The sequence below is a fragment of the Geotrypetes seraphini genome, chromosome 2, assembly GCF_902459505.1.
Source record: "Geotrypetes seraphini chromosome 2, aGeoSer1.1, whole genome shotgun sequence".
Taxonomy (NCBI): domain Eukaryota; kingdom Metazoa; phylum Chordata; class Amphibia; order Gymnophiona; family Dermophiidae; genus Geotrypetes; species Geotrypetes seraphini.
The window spans coordinates 19,117,612-19,130,571 of NC_047085.1; the positions used below are offsets into that span (position 1 = coordinate 19,117,612).

A 12,960-nucleotide genomic window follows, 5' to 3' on the forward strand; every position below is an offset into this window, starting at 1 on the left:
GTAGAACGTGCATTCGGGAGCTGGTCTATATCACGTAAAACCAGGTCCCGGAATACTTTAATATGAGCATCAATGGGCCCCGGTGGGATCCAATGAGATTTAACCCTAAAAAGGGAATCATCCCGGGAACCTTCCTGGGTAGAAAAAAACAGCTTGATCTGGAGGCCCCGGACAAACCGTGCCATATCCCGGTGAACAGTAAACAGATCTAGAGCAGTGGTGGGAACGAACGAAAGCCCCTTCTCCAATAATTGAGTCTGTGCTTCAGAAAGGGGAACCCCTGATATGTTGACCACTAGGGACCCCTCGCTACCTGCGAGCGGGTCACTGGAATGTTTTGCGCTATGTTGCGGTCCGGGTAGCCCCTGCGGCCCCGGGCCCGTCTTCTTGGACCTCTTCTGGATCCCCGGCCTAAAAAACGCGCTGACCCCATATAAGAACTACGTCCACTGGAGTCACTATTGGAGGAACTGTCCTCCGTCGGGTAAGTGGGATAGGTGTTAACCTGCTGTATTGCAGAGGAAGACCCCTGGGGCTGCATCCAAGCATACACGTACCCAGATGCGTAGTCCTCTGCATCCCTATGAAATTTATTAATTTTCCCCTGTTTGATCTTACTACGGTACTGTTCGTGAAACGCCTGTAAATCAGGTAAACATTGAGCGAACAGTGGAGATGTATTGGGATCAGTGGTTAATTTGGTCTGTATCTCAACACTTTGTGCCTGAACCTCTTGGGATACTTCCTGGATGGTGTCAATCAACAGCACCATCAGATCCAAAGAGCACTTATTGAGAATAGCAGCCCATTTATGGAGGAAGGGGTCCCTATTGGTGAACATACCAGGGGGTTTGTGAACCCGCAAACCCCGCGGAATGTAGTGATTCTTTATATACTCCACCAAGGACATGCTGTGTAAATCCAACTTAATTAATTCTTTTTGTAAATTAGACCATATGTTCTTATTGGCCACAAAATCTGGCGCATATGTATTCATCTGGTGGTCTGCCTGAAACAAAGAAGTTAGGGTAGTGCATGACGTCACCTGGTCCGCCGAAAAGCAGAGAGTGCGCTGCCACTCGGGCAACTCCATAGAGTGAGACTAATAATACACACAACACTACACTCAATAAATATGCCAAAAAATCCTATAATAGTAACAACAAAGAGGCACAACCAGTCACAACAGGGTTTGGATGGGGGACGCTCAGAATAAGCTACAATTCTAGCCTGAAACGACTCCACTCAAGAAATAAAGGGCGCTCTCAGTGTGAACCATCAGTAATGGGAGCAGAAGCTCCGATACTTCACTTCTGGGTTGAGGCGGGAAGCCTCCACCACCACACCATCATTGAGCCCCCTATGTGTATATAATAATGAAAGACACCTGCAATAAGGCCCTAAATAAATAATGCAATCCAAACAAACCCGTGAGCAAATAAAACTCAAACGGTGGAAATACAAACTGAGCGACCCCCACACAAACCCTGCCAGCCAAAACCCGCCAAGCTAACTGTAAAGCAATATCAAAACATACTTAAACTCAATGAAAAAATACTTATCTAAACCAAACCGGGGGCTTGGTTCCTGAAGAAGGGCTCCTCCCCGAAACCAGCTTGGTTGAACTTCGGCTCCTGGCGTTTTCATTGTGGCAGTTTGGTTTAGATAAGTATTTTTTCATTGAGTTTAAGTATGTTTTGATATTGCTTTACAGTTAGCTTGGCGGGTTTTGGCTGGCAGGGTTTGTGTGGGGGTCGCTCAGTTTGTATTTCCACCGTTTGAGTTTTATTTGCTCACGGGTTTGTTTGGATTGCATTATTTATTTAGGGCCTTATTGCAGGTGTCTTTCATTATTATATACACATAGGGGGCTCAATGATGGTGTGGTGGTGGAGGCTTCCCGCCTCAACCCAGAAGTGAAGTATCGGAGCTTCTGCTCCCATTACTGATGGTTCACACTGAGAGCGCCCTTTATTTCTTGAGTGGAGTCGTTTCAGGCTAGAATTGTAGCTTATTCTGAGCGTCCCCCATCCAAACCCTGTTGTGACTGGTTGTGCCTCTTTGTTGTTACTATTATAGGATTTTTTGGCATATTTATTGAGTGTAGTGTTGTGTGTATCATTAGTGACGCGGCAGAGGGACTCAACTGCAGGAGAAAGTCGCAAAGCAGCCTGTTTAACGTGCTGCGGCTGCCAACGCTGGAGGGAGGTTTGTACTGGTATGTGCAGAAGCGATATGTCTCTCCCCCTCCAGTACCTGTGCAGCACTTTGTCTGCGGCGCATCCTCCCATCCTGAGTCGGCCTCAGCGCTCGAGTCTGTTTCTCCCGCTTTGTCCAGCCGCCGCATACGCACTCTGGCCACGGACCTACAGATCAGGGATTACAGATCACGCAGGTCTGAGTGCGCATGCGCGGCTAGCGTTTTATTATATAGGATGGAATTATATAACTAGTATGGTTGGTTTCTTTAGCCAAAATTGTGATACAAAAGAGATTTCACAGGTTTCCTTAAACATTTGGTAAAGGGAAGAATTCACAGAAGAGGTTTCTCAAGCAAATTTGTCCTACAAATAAGATTTCACTTGTAACCTAGGCTAGCCACTGTTGGAAACAGGACACTAGGTTTGAGGGACCTTTGGTCTGTTCCAGTATGCCAACTCTTATGTTCCTATATGAGTAAAGTACAGCCAGTTCCCGAGTTACAGATGCCTGACTTAAGTACGACTCGTACATAGGAACATGGTTATGGATTCATTTGATTTCACTGAGCAGGATTTCCAGTGGCATAAACTCCTGCAGCAGATTCAGGAATGACGCATGGCCACATTAAGAACAGTGTGTGGTTGTGCACGCAGTACCTCAGAGGGAACACTGGTAGGGACAGAGGGAAGCAGCGAGAATCTTAAAATCGACACGTTCTGAGTTACATACAAATCCGACTTAAGAACGGCTTTAAAAACGCAACTCGTTCTTAACCCGGGGACTGCCTGTACTGTATTATAGAACTGGCCACGTACAAGCCAATTTTCTCTCAGCCCCAGCAAAGCACACGTCTTCTCCAACGCTGGTGCTTCCCGACCATGCTGAAAAAAAAGCACTGATCTTTTCTCGGCACCCCAGGATGATATTACTCGGGGGCGGAGTCAGTGAGATGAAAACTGCAAATAGTCGTGTTTGTGAGTGCCGAACCCCTCGAATATGGAGGGAGACCTGTAGCTCATGAACTTAACTGCATTTTACTGGTATTTGCATGCAGAGCAGCTCAACAAGCTGCAATATTTTTTTTTTCAGTAAGCTGCGTTACTGTAAAATAATGTTCGGAATGAATTTTAGCTCATGCTTTTCTCAGAAGTTCAAACTGAGTGACATTTAAGAACACAGAATGGACTAGAGAATGACACGGGTCCCCACAGGAGTTCAATTTTACTATCCCGTCCCCATGAGTTTTGTTGATGTCCCTGTCCCCCGTCCCATTCTTATAAGCTCTGCCTTAACCACACAAGCCTCAAACAGTTATGATTTTAAAGTGTTTGAGCCTTGTGCAGATGAGGACGGAGCTTAGGCATTGGTGGAATGAGGCATTATGACATCACAATCTGAGCTCTAGAATGTTGCTACTTATGGTTTTAAAGTGTTTGAGGCTTGTGCGGATGAGGACGGAGCTTAGGCATTGGTGGAATGAGGCATTATGACATCACAATCTGAGCTCTAGAATGTTGCTACTTATGGTTTTAAAGTGTTTGAGGCTTGTGCGGATGAGGACGGAGCTTAGGCATTGGTGGAATGAGGCATTATGACATCACAATCTGAGCTCCAGAATGTTGCTACTTAGGATTTTAAAGTGAGGCTTGTGCAGATGAGGACGGAGCTTAGGCATTGGTGGAATGAGGCATTATGACATCACAATCTGAGCTCTAGAACGTTGCTACTTAGGATTTTAAAGTGAGGCTTGTGCAGATGAGGACGGAGCTTAGGCATTGGTGAAATGAGGCATTATGACATCACAATCTGAGCTCCAGAATGTTGCTACTTAGGATTTTAAAGTGAGGCTTGTGCAGATGAGGTCGGAGCTTAGGCATTGGTGGAATGAGGCATTATGACATCACAATCTGAGCTCTAGAATGTTGCTACTTAGGATTTTAAAGTGTTTGAGGCTTGTGCGGATGAGGATGGAGCTTGCAGAAATGGAGCAGGGGCAGGAAAAGAACTCGCTGGGACGGGATGGGAAAATGAGTTCCCGCAGGAACAGGGAAAAATGTGTCCCTGTGTCATTCTCTATAATGCACATTATTGGCAAATAGTGCATACTAGTTGGTCAATAATGCACATTGCTGCCGTAATGCTGTTTAGTGAATAGATTCCTAAGGCAGTGGGGGATGGAGTTACTTGCCCAGGGTCAGAAGGATTATCAACAGAATTTAAACCCTGTAGATGGCTGAGAGAAGCAGGGGCAGTTCTCATGTATGACTCTCTTATTTAATCTAATGTAATTTATTTATTTATTTTGCAGATAATTTAGTTTTTTGAAGACGACTGGACGGAGCATTGTATTTGTCTCTCCCTGGATATCTGCTGACCCGGAAGAAGAGAAGCGTTCTTTAGTGATGACGGATGAACCCTGCTTCTTCTGAAGGCTCTGAACCCCTTGCGTGTGTAAAGTTTACCGTCCCGCACGTTGAAAACGTATTTAAGTATATCGCAAGTTGTACTCGTTGATGGGAATGAGATTTGCCGATGTTTGTGCGGTCGCCTCGTCGCTTAGCATGTGCTCATCGATGCTGTCTATTTTAACCTATGAAAAAGTCTGCGTTCAGTTCTTAGAAATACGGAAATAGCAATGCATTTCACCTTTTGCTTTTTAAACTACTTTTGTCTGAAAAAAAAAAAAAGATTTAAAAAAATAAACAATGAATGCTACGTACCACATATTTCTACGTCATTTTATGCATTGTCATTGCGTTTGGGAGGGCCACTTATGACTTCCTGCTTCCTGCCTTGCTAGTCTATTTATTTATTTATTTTGTAAAACCTTTTTTATGGAAATTTTTTCAAATTACCAACCAATCAGGAGCATCCCAGTCCCAACAACCCACCCTAACCCTCCCCAAATCCCACACTTCTTTCCTCTAATACAAAACAGGCAGAAAAACGAGAACGCCGGAACGCCAATAACGATTCTTGAGCTGGAACCCCCCCCCTCCAAAGCTCCCCACTCCCCCCCTCCACACACACACACCAGCATAACAACAGCCCACAGTTTACAGCAGCGACGGAGAGGAGGCTGACCTCCAGTTAACCTAGCTATCCCAGATCTTATGATACGGGACCGACCTTTCACACCTTAGCGCTGTCAGTTTGCACATGAACCCCCTCTTTTACTAAGGCACGCTAGTCATTTTAGCGCGCGCTAAACGCTAACGCGCTCATTATATTCTATGGACGCGTTAGCGTTTACCACGCGCTAAATCTGCTAGCGAGCCTTAGTAAAAGGACCCCTAAATGTACATATTCGAGACGGCAGAGTAGGGATCGCCGCTCACGTACCCTTTGTGGATCGCCAGTGTTTAGCCAAAGCCAGACGAGCCACAGTTAAACAAAGGGGAGATTGTGGCGCAGTGGTTAAAGCTACAGCCTCAGCACCCTGAAGTTGCGGGTTCAAACCCCATGCTGCTCCTTGTGACCCTGGGCAAGTCACTTAATCCCCCCATTGCCCCAGGTACGTTAAATAGATTGTGAGCCAACCAGGACAGAGAGGGAAAAACTGCTTGAGTACCTGAATGTAAACCGTTCTGAGCTCCCCTGGGAGAACAGTAGAGAAAACTGACTATATAAATAGTGTGAACAGCTTCAGCCTCTGATAACCAGAGCTGCTATTGTGACATCATAATGCCTCATTCCACCAATGCCTAAAGCCAACCTCATCAGTGATGTCACAATGGCTTGACTGTCCTTTACTTGGCTCTCTTTTACTACATTTTGATTTCTAGAGTGGCACAGTTAAAGCTATAGCTTCAGCATCCTGAGGTTGCGGGTTCAAACCCACATGGCTCCTTGTGACCCTGAGTCACTTAATCCCCCCCATTGCCCCAGGTCCATTAGATAGATTGTGAGCCCACCAGGACAGATAGGGAAAAATGCTGGAGTACCTGAATAAATGCATGTAAACCGTTCTGAGCTCCACGGGGACCTGGCATGGGTGCATTAAGTAGAAAGCATCCTTTCAACATCGGACAATGTTTCTTAGTAATGTGAACTATCAAATGACCCACCGTTTCCCAATAGGATTTTATCCCAGGATACGACCACCAAATGTGCTCAAATGACCCCAAACCTCCACAGGAGATTTTTTTTTTTTTCCATGCTTTGTCCTTAATTATAAAAAATGTTGAATACAGTATCATTACCCTTCATATTTTCAAAATGCTGTAGGACATATGTAGCACTGTAAAGATACCACAAAAACAAATACTCCCCTGTATCAAGCATAAGTTATAGTCTACATTTTCATTTTTTATCTCATGTTAATTATTATTTTTTTTTTAAATTATGGGGTGGAGTTAACAAGACGACAGATGCTGAGACCCACTGAGGGTCTATGCCAGACATGGGCAACTCCGGTCCTCGAGGGCCGGAATCCGATCGGGTTTTCAGGATTTCCCCAATGAAGATGCAGGAGATCTATTTGCATGCACTGTTTTCAATGCATATTCATTGGGGAAATCCTGAAAACCCGATCGGATTCCGGCCCTCGAAGAGCGGTGTTGTCCATGCCTGGGCTATGCTCTTCCTTCTGAATTGTTTCCTTGTGGCTATGAAATGACAGGGAAAGACGCGGGCCTTTTCATCGGTTGATTCATTCCTGGTCTTACCGACAGAGCAGTTTGCCCAGCCACTTCCCCTGTTGTGTTCAGGACCATCTTCTGCTGCAGGGGCTGTTGGTAGAGCATCAGACCCACTTGTACGGAGAGTTAAATGCAGCCTGCATGCTCACTCCTCTCCCGCGTCTTGTCCGGAGACTCCCAGAAGGAGCGCTTTGGTGCAGCAAGATGACGCCACTGGCGCTATTACAGCCTCAGGGTGACCAGAATCAGCATTGGCCTGGGGTGGAGACCCTGCCGGTGTTATAGTTATTGGCTTAGGAACTCAGCAAATAGTAAAAGTCTGGGGATGGAACTATACACATCAACCAGATAGAAAGCGAGTAAACAGATGTTTATTCATTGGAACTAGCGGACATAATTTGAGGTTGAGGGGTGATAGATTCAAGAGCAATGTTAGGAAATTCTACTTTACGGAGAGGGTGGTGGATGCCTGGAATGTGCTCCCGAGAGAGGTGGTGGAGAGGGAAACGGTGACGGAGTTCAAAAAAGCATGGGATGAACACAAAGGGTCTAGAAACAGAAAAGAATAGTAAATATTGAAGAACTAAGGCCAGTACTGGGCAAACTTGCATGGTCTGTGTCTGTATATGGCCGTTTGGGGGAGGATGGGCTGGGGAGGGCTTCAATGGCTGGGAGGGTGTAGATGGATGGAGACTTCAGTAGTTGGAACCTAAGAACAGTACCGGGCAGAGCTTTAAATTCCTGCCCAGAAATAGATAATAAGAAAAAGAAAAAAACCCCAACAAGAAATTTTTAGATTAAATCAGGTTGGGCAGACTAGATGGACCATTCGGGTCTTTATCTGCCGTCATCTACTATGTTACTATGAAAAGTTAATAAAACAGTCTTTTATCAGTCTGTGTTTCGGCATTAAAGCCTGCCTCAGAGGGGTGCAAGAAACATCCAGTATGTGGCAGTCTTATACTGTCGATGGTAAGATTGGAAACGCCTTATACAAATGTTCAGAAGCAATACCAGAAAAATAAAATCCCCTCCTGGGACAAATTGTTGGTTCAAAAACTCTGTCGGAGCGTCTGAGCCTGCATGCTCACTCCTCTCCTGGGTCTTCTCCGGAGACTCCCGGAAAGAGCGCTGTGGTGCAACAAGATGACGCCTCTAGCGCTATTGCAGCCTTAGGGTGTGCAGAACCGGCATTGGGTTGGAGACCCTGCCGGTATAAGAGTTACTAGCTTAGAAACTCAAAGGCCAATTACAGGAGCAGGCAGTTCTCCATGTGGAGGGGAATTTGTCAGTAACATGGAGAGTGTTCACGAGTCTTCTGTGGTATCAGGTACACTACCATATATGCTGAGCCCTGGAGTTCCTCTGCAATCTATCTGGCAAAGATGGAATGGCGTAGTAAGGGGAGGTGTGGTCCATCCCAGGCGCAGTCTTCCTCGGGGTGCTGGAACCCCTCCTGCTCACACCCCCTCCCTTCCCCTCCACCCCCATAGCTTGTTATCTTCTGTGCGAGCAGCCATGAAGTAGCTGCTCGCGTCAGCTTCAACGGTCTCTGATGTCACTTCCAGGCCCCGCACCTAGGAAGTGACATCAGAAAGTGCTGAAGCTGATGCAAGCAGCCACTCGAAGATGGACACAGATCTTTCTAAATGCTTGCCAGATATGACTGCTTTAGTGTATAATGTAAATGGACTGGCTGAGAAGCAAGAAACTGTCTCTCAAGAACTGACCAAAATTGACATACGCTGAAAAGAAAAACCGATGAAATCAATCTACTGTGAATGCATTAGTTAAGGATCAAGTTCTTTTGCACAAGAAATTAGAACAAGCTGAGAATGATTTAAGGTATTTAAATCGGAGGGTGCTGAATTTTCTATGAGCTCTTGGGCAAACTCCAATAATGACATGGGGGAAAAAAGTACACGGTGGAAGTTTTGGGCATGACGGAAATTCCTCGTCGTCTCTTTAATAATATGTATGTTTTAGGTGTAAGAAAAGCTAGAGAGGAAATAAGACCCCGATTCTATAAACAGTGCCTGGAACATACCGTGCACGTCAATATTAAATTAGGTACCGTTTATAGAATCAAGCCTAGCAGTGCCTAAAGTGGGCTTAGGTGCCAGTAGGCATTTCATCCTTAGGCATATCCTATTTTTGCCAGGGTTTTCTTGACCTAAATACTGGCACCTAAGTTCAAATCAGGTGCCTCCATGTTTAACATGCCCTCTAGCCACACCTACTTTCTGGTACGCACCTTGGAATAGGTGCCTAACTCAACGTGGTAGACGCCTACCAATCTAGCCCCCTACCACCCAATTAATTCTAATCTAAGCCAATTGTGAGTGCTAATTGTTTGATATCAATGCTGATCAAGCTTTTTAAATAATTAAGGGATCCTTTTAGGAGGCCGCAGTAGCGGCTGCTGCTGCTGTAATCGCTCCAGCGCCCATAGAGATTTAATGGGCTTCAGAGCATTTGCCGCGCGGCAGACGCTCTCGTGGCTTTGTAAAAAAAGGCAGTAAGAGATGCCTAAATCTAGGCACCAACCTTTAGGCATCTTTTATCGAATCTGCCAGTAAATGTTTGACAACCTTTGGTTATCTCCGTTATTTAAGAGAATTTAGCAGATGAAATACAAAAATGTGCTACTTTACGACACTTCTCCCTCCGCATTCGCGGTTTCAGCATTCACGGTTTCGATTATTCACGGTTTATAGCTTGCTGGCTCCTCCTCAAATTACGTCAGCTTGCATAGAGAAATCGCTGATTCCAAGCATTTACAGAGAAATTCGCCGATTCCCGGCACTTTCTTCACCGTGTTTTGCCTCTCCTTCAGGAACAGGCCAGGTCTCCCACCACGTTATTCGCGGTTTCACCACATTCTCGATGGGTTTTAATAGAAAACAGCGAATAACATATGAAAAAGTTGTTTGCGGTTTTTCTGTATTTGCGGTTCTGTTAATCCCCTTCCACAGCAAATACGGAGGGAGACGTGTAATGAGTTTTGGTTTTGAGCAGGATTTGAACTCACTAATGAGACTTTACTTTGGAAACTCAACAATTTATTGCATTTCTTAGCATTAAAGTTTAGCTGCCAGACCATTCTTTAAGCTTTGCCAGGTCTTTCTTCATGTTATTAACACCAAAAAAAGCACAAAAGGCCTCAATAAACTGGAACTTCTCTTTATTGACCCAACACGAGCCATGTTGTGCGTTGCCCATGCACTGAGGGTATGCATGGGGGTGGTCAGTAGGCATGCCCAGTGCTACCTGGTTAACGCAGATGCATTGTCGTCCAAGCTGACTCCAGCCTATCCAACCATCCCGTTATTTGCAGGATACCTACCGTAAAGTCTGGACAGTAACGTCCTCATGTTCTAAGTTAGTGGAGTTTCCATTGATGCCCTCCCCAGCCCATCCTACACTGAATTGCCATATATAGGACACAAACCATGCAAGTCTGCCCAGTACCAGCCTTTGTTCTTTAATTGATACCATGCATTTTCTAATTAAAAATCCTCTGTGCTTATCCCACACCACAAAGCGGAGGGTCAACCAGAGATCCAAGAGGAAGTCTTTACATATGTTTCAGTCATTTTTAAAGACTTTATGTTTGGACCTGTGGTAAAAGACTAAGCTCTTTTGGAAAGTGCACAGTATTCTGTTGCGTTCTTTTGCCATCCCCAAATTTGTGGTTTTCAACAGTACCACTTATTGTTTTAGGACCCCAGAAGAAGGTTGTTTCCACAACCGAAACATGGCCCGTGTCAGATCTATGCCGCAATTCATATACAGTACTCCCCCGGTCATTCGCGGTTAGCGATTCGCGGTCCTGGTCAATCGCGGTATTCTATGACCGCAAATGACCAGGACCGCGAAAGGCTGTGACCACGAATGACCGGGCAGGAGAGGGCAGCCGGAGAGGCAGGAGAGAGCAGCCGGAGCACCTGCATGTCAAAGCAGCTCCTGATTGGTGAGGCCCGAATTTAGTGCAGGAAGAGGCGGTCGGAGCATACCGCGAGTGATTTCCTTCACTCACAGGTGCTCCGGCTGCTCTCTCCGGCTGCTATCTCCTGTCTTCCCTACTAGTAACACCTACGGAAGTGACTTCAACCACACACCTGGTCCGAGATTCCTCGCCGGAGTGCGTGCCTGCTGTGAGGTGCCCGAATCACGTGCTTTTCTGTTCAGCGTATTCGCGGTTTTTCTGTTCAGCATTCTTCAGACTCGCTGACGGGCCAGGCAGTGGCTGCCACTGCTATGTTGCTGCCTATCCCCGCATCTCCCCCACGAAAAACTGTATTCGCAGTTTTTCAAGATTCACGGGGGTTCCTAGAACGGAACCCCCGCGAATATCGGAGGAGTACTGTATTGCGATCCTTGTGTTGTTGAACATTTTAATTTGATATTTTTTGCTCCCTGTTCAAATAAAGGTTTTATCAAGATCATCAGTTCCACAGTTTTTTGTTTTCTGCCTCTGTTTTTTGGCCATCTTCACTTTTTGGTTTCCTTTATATATTTGTTAACCACCTTTTTCAATACACTGAATAGTAATCAGGTACTCTTAAGTATTTTCCCTATCTGTCCCAGCAGGTTCACAATCTTAACTGTGGTACCTGGGCTAATGGAGGGGGTTAAGTGACTTGCTCAGAGTCACAAGCAGTAGCCTGGGATCAAACCCACAAGCTCATGGTACTGAGGCAGAAGCTCTAACCTCCAGATTGCCCCTCTACTCCATTCTGCAGAGAAACTCTTTGAATGTTAAGGAAAATCCGTAATTTGTTTCATCAACAGCATTTTGCTATTTTGTCCCAGCCTATTGTACTGACTCAACTAGATTATTGCAACTCTCTTTATGTTTTCCTAACTAAGGGCAACTTGAAGAGGTTGCAGTTGATCCAAAATACAGCAGCCAAACTGATTTATAGGAAAAAAAAAGTACGATTATGTATCTCTTTTGTTGAAGGCTCTTCATTGGTTGCCAGTTCATCTTAGAATTCAGTTCAAGTGTGCTACCATAGTGTTCAAAATTGTGAATGGAGTATTTCTGTCTTTGGTCCCTATCTCTCTTGATTATTTACGAACTATAAGACCAAGAACCTCTCAACTGTATAAACTTTCTTTCCCTTCAATTAAGGGAATAAAGGCATTAGGTTATGTCTCTCGCTCCTTTGTATACATCTTTACTTCTATTTGGAATGACCGACCAGTTGAGATCAGATCTACTTTTCCTCTTTATGTCTTTAGAAAATATCTGAAGACTTTTCTCTTTCAAAAAATTGTTACATAAGTAATTCTATTTGAAGAAACAATTACAACCTCTTATTGTGTAAACCGAGTTGTGCCTCTATTGCACAGGTGTCGAAGTCGGTCCTCGAGGGCCGAAATCCAGTCGGGTTTTCAGGATTTCCCCAATGAATCTGCATGAGATCTATGTGCATGCACTGCTTTCAATGCATATTCATTGGGGAAATCCATAGGCCACAGTGGGCCATGCACACTGAAGATCTTGAGGTTCCAGGGATTCCTTATACAGTGGTTTTCCCTATTCTAGGTACACAAGGGATAATATCAAGGAGGTATTCACTGAGGCTTATGGATTTCAAAGACTGATGGTGAGCTCAGTGGACTTGGTGAGGTGATATTGCTCTTGGCTAGGGTTACCATATTTTTCTCCGGGAAACCCTGGATACATGATCCCGCCCCATTCCGCCTCCAGCCCTGCCTGTTCTGCCCCAGCCCCGCCCTCACAAAGCCTCCTCTCTTCTTCCAGAGGAGCTCCAGTCGCGTCTAGAGGGCCTGGAGCATGTGCGGATATGGGTGACGTTATCCGCATATGCTCAGGGGCCCTCTAGATGTGGTTGGAGCTCGTCGGGGCTTTCCAAAACTCGGACAAATGCTGGGTTTTGGAAAGTCCGTCCGGGAGCCCGGACAGTCTAAACTAAACTAAAACTTAGGGCCTCTTTTACGAAGCCGTTTAGCGTGGGCCGCTGCGGTAACGGCCCCGAAGCCCACAGAGATTTAAAGGGCTTCGGGGCTGTTGTCGTGCAGCAGCTGCTAGCGCGGCTTTCTAAAAGAGGCCCTTGGCTTTATATACCGGGTCATCAACCAGAGGAAG

At 45.6% G+C, this 12,960-nt stretch overlaps 1 protein-coding gene across 1 annotated transcript in view; it reads left to right on the forward strand.

The window, feature by feature from the left end:
• TSNARE1 (t-SNARE domain containing 1) overlaps positions 1-4,917 on the forward strand; it is an 843,012-nt gene extending 838,095 nt beyond the window's left edge. The window contains exon 13 of the mRNA XM_033933064.1: positions 4,511-4,917. The gene's annotated coding sequence lies outside the window, so the exon portion shown is untranslated. The remainder of the gene's footprint in view (positions 1-4,510) is intronic.
• Positions 4,918-12,960: the final 8,043 nt, after the last annotated feature.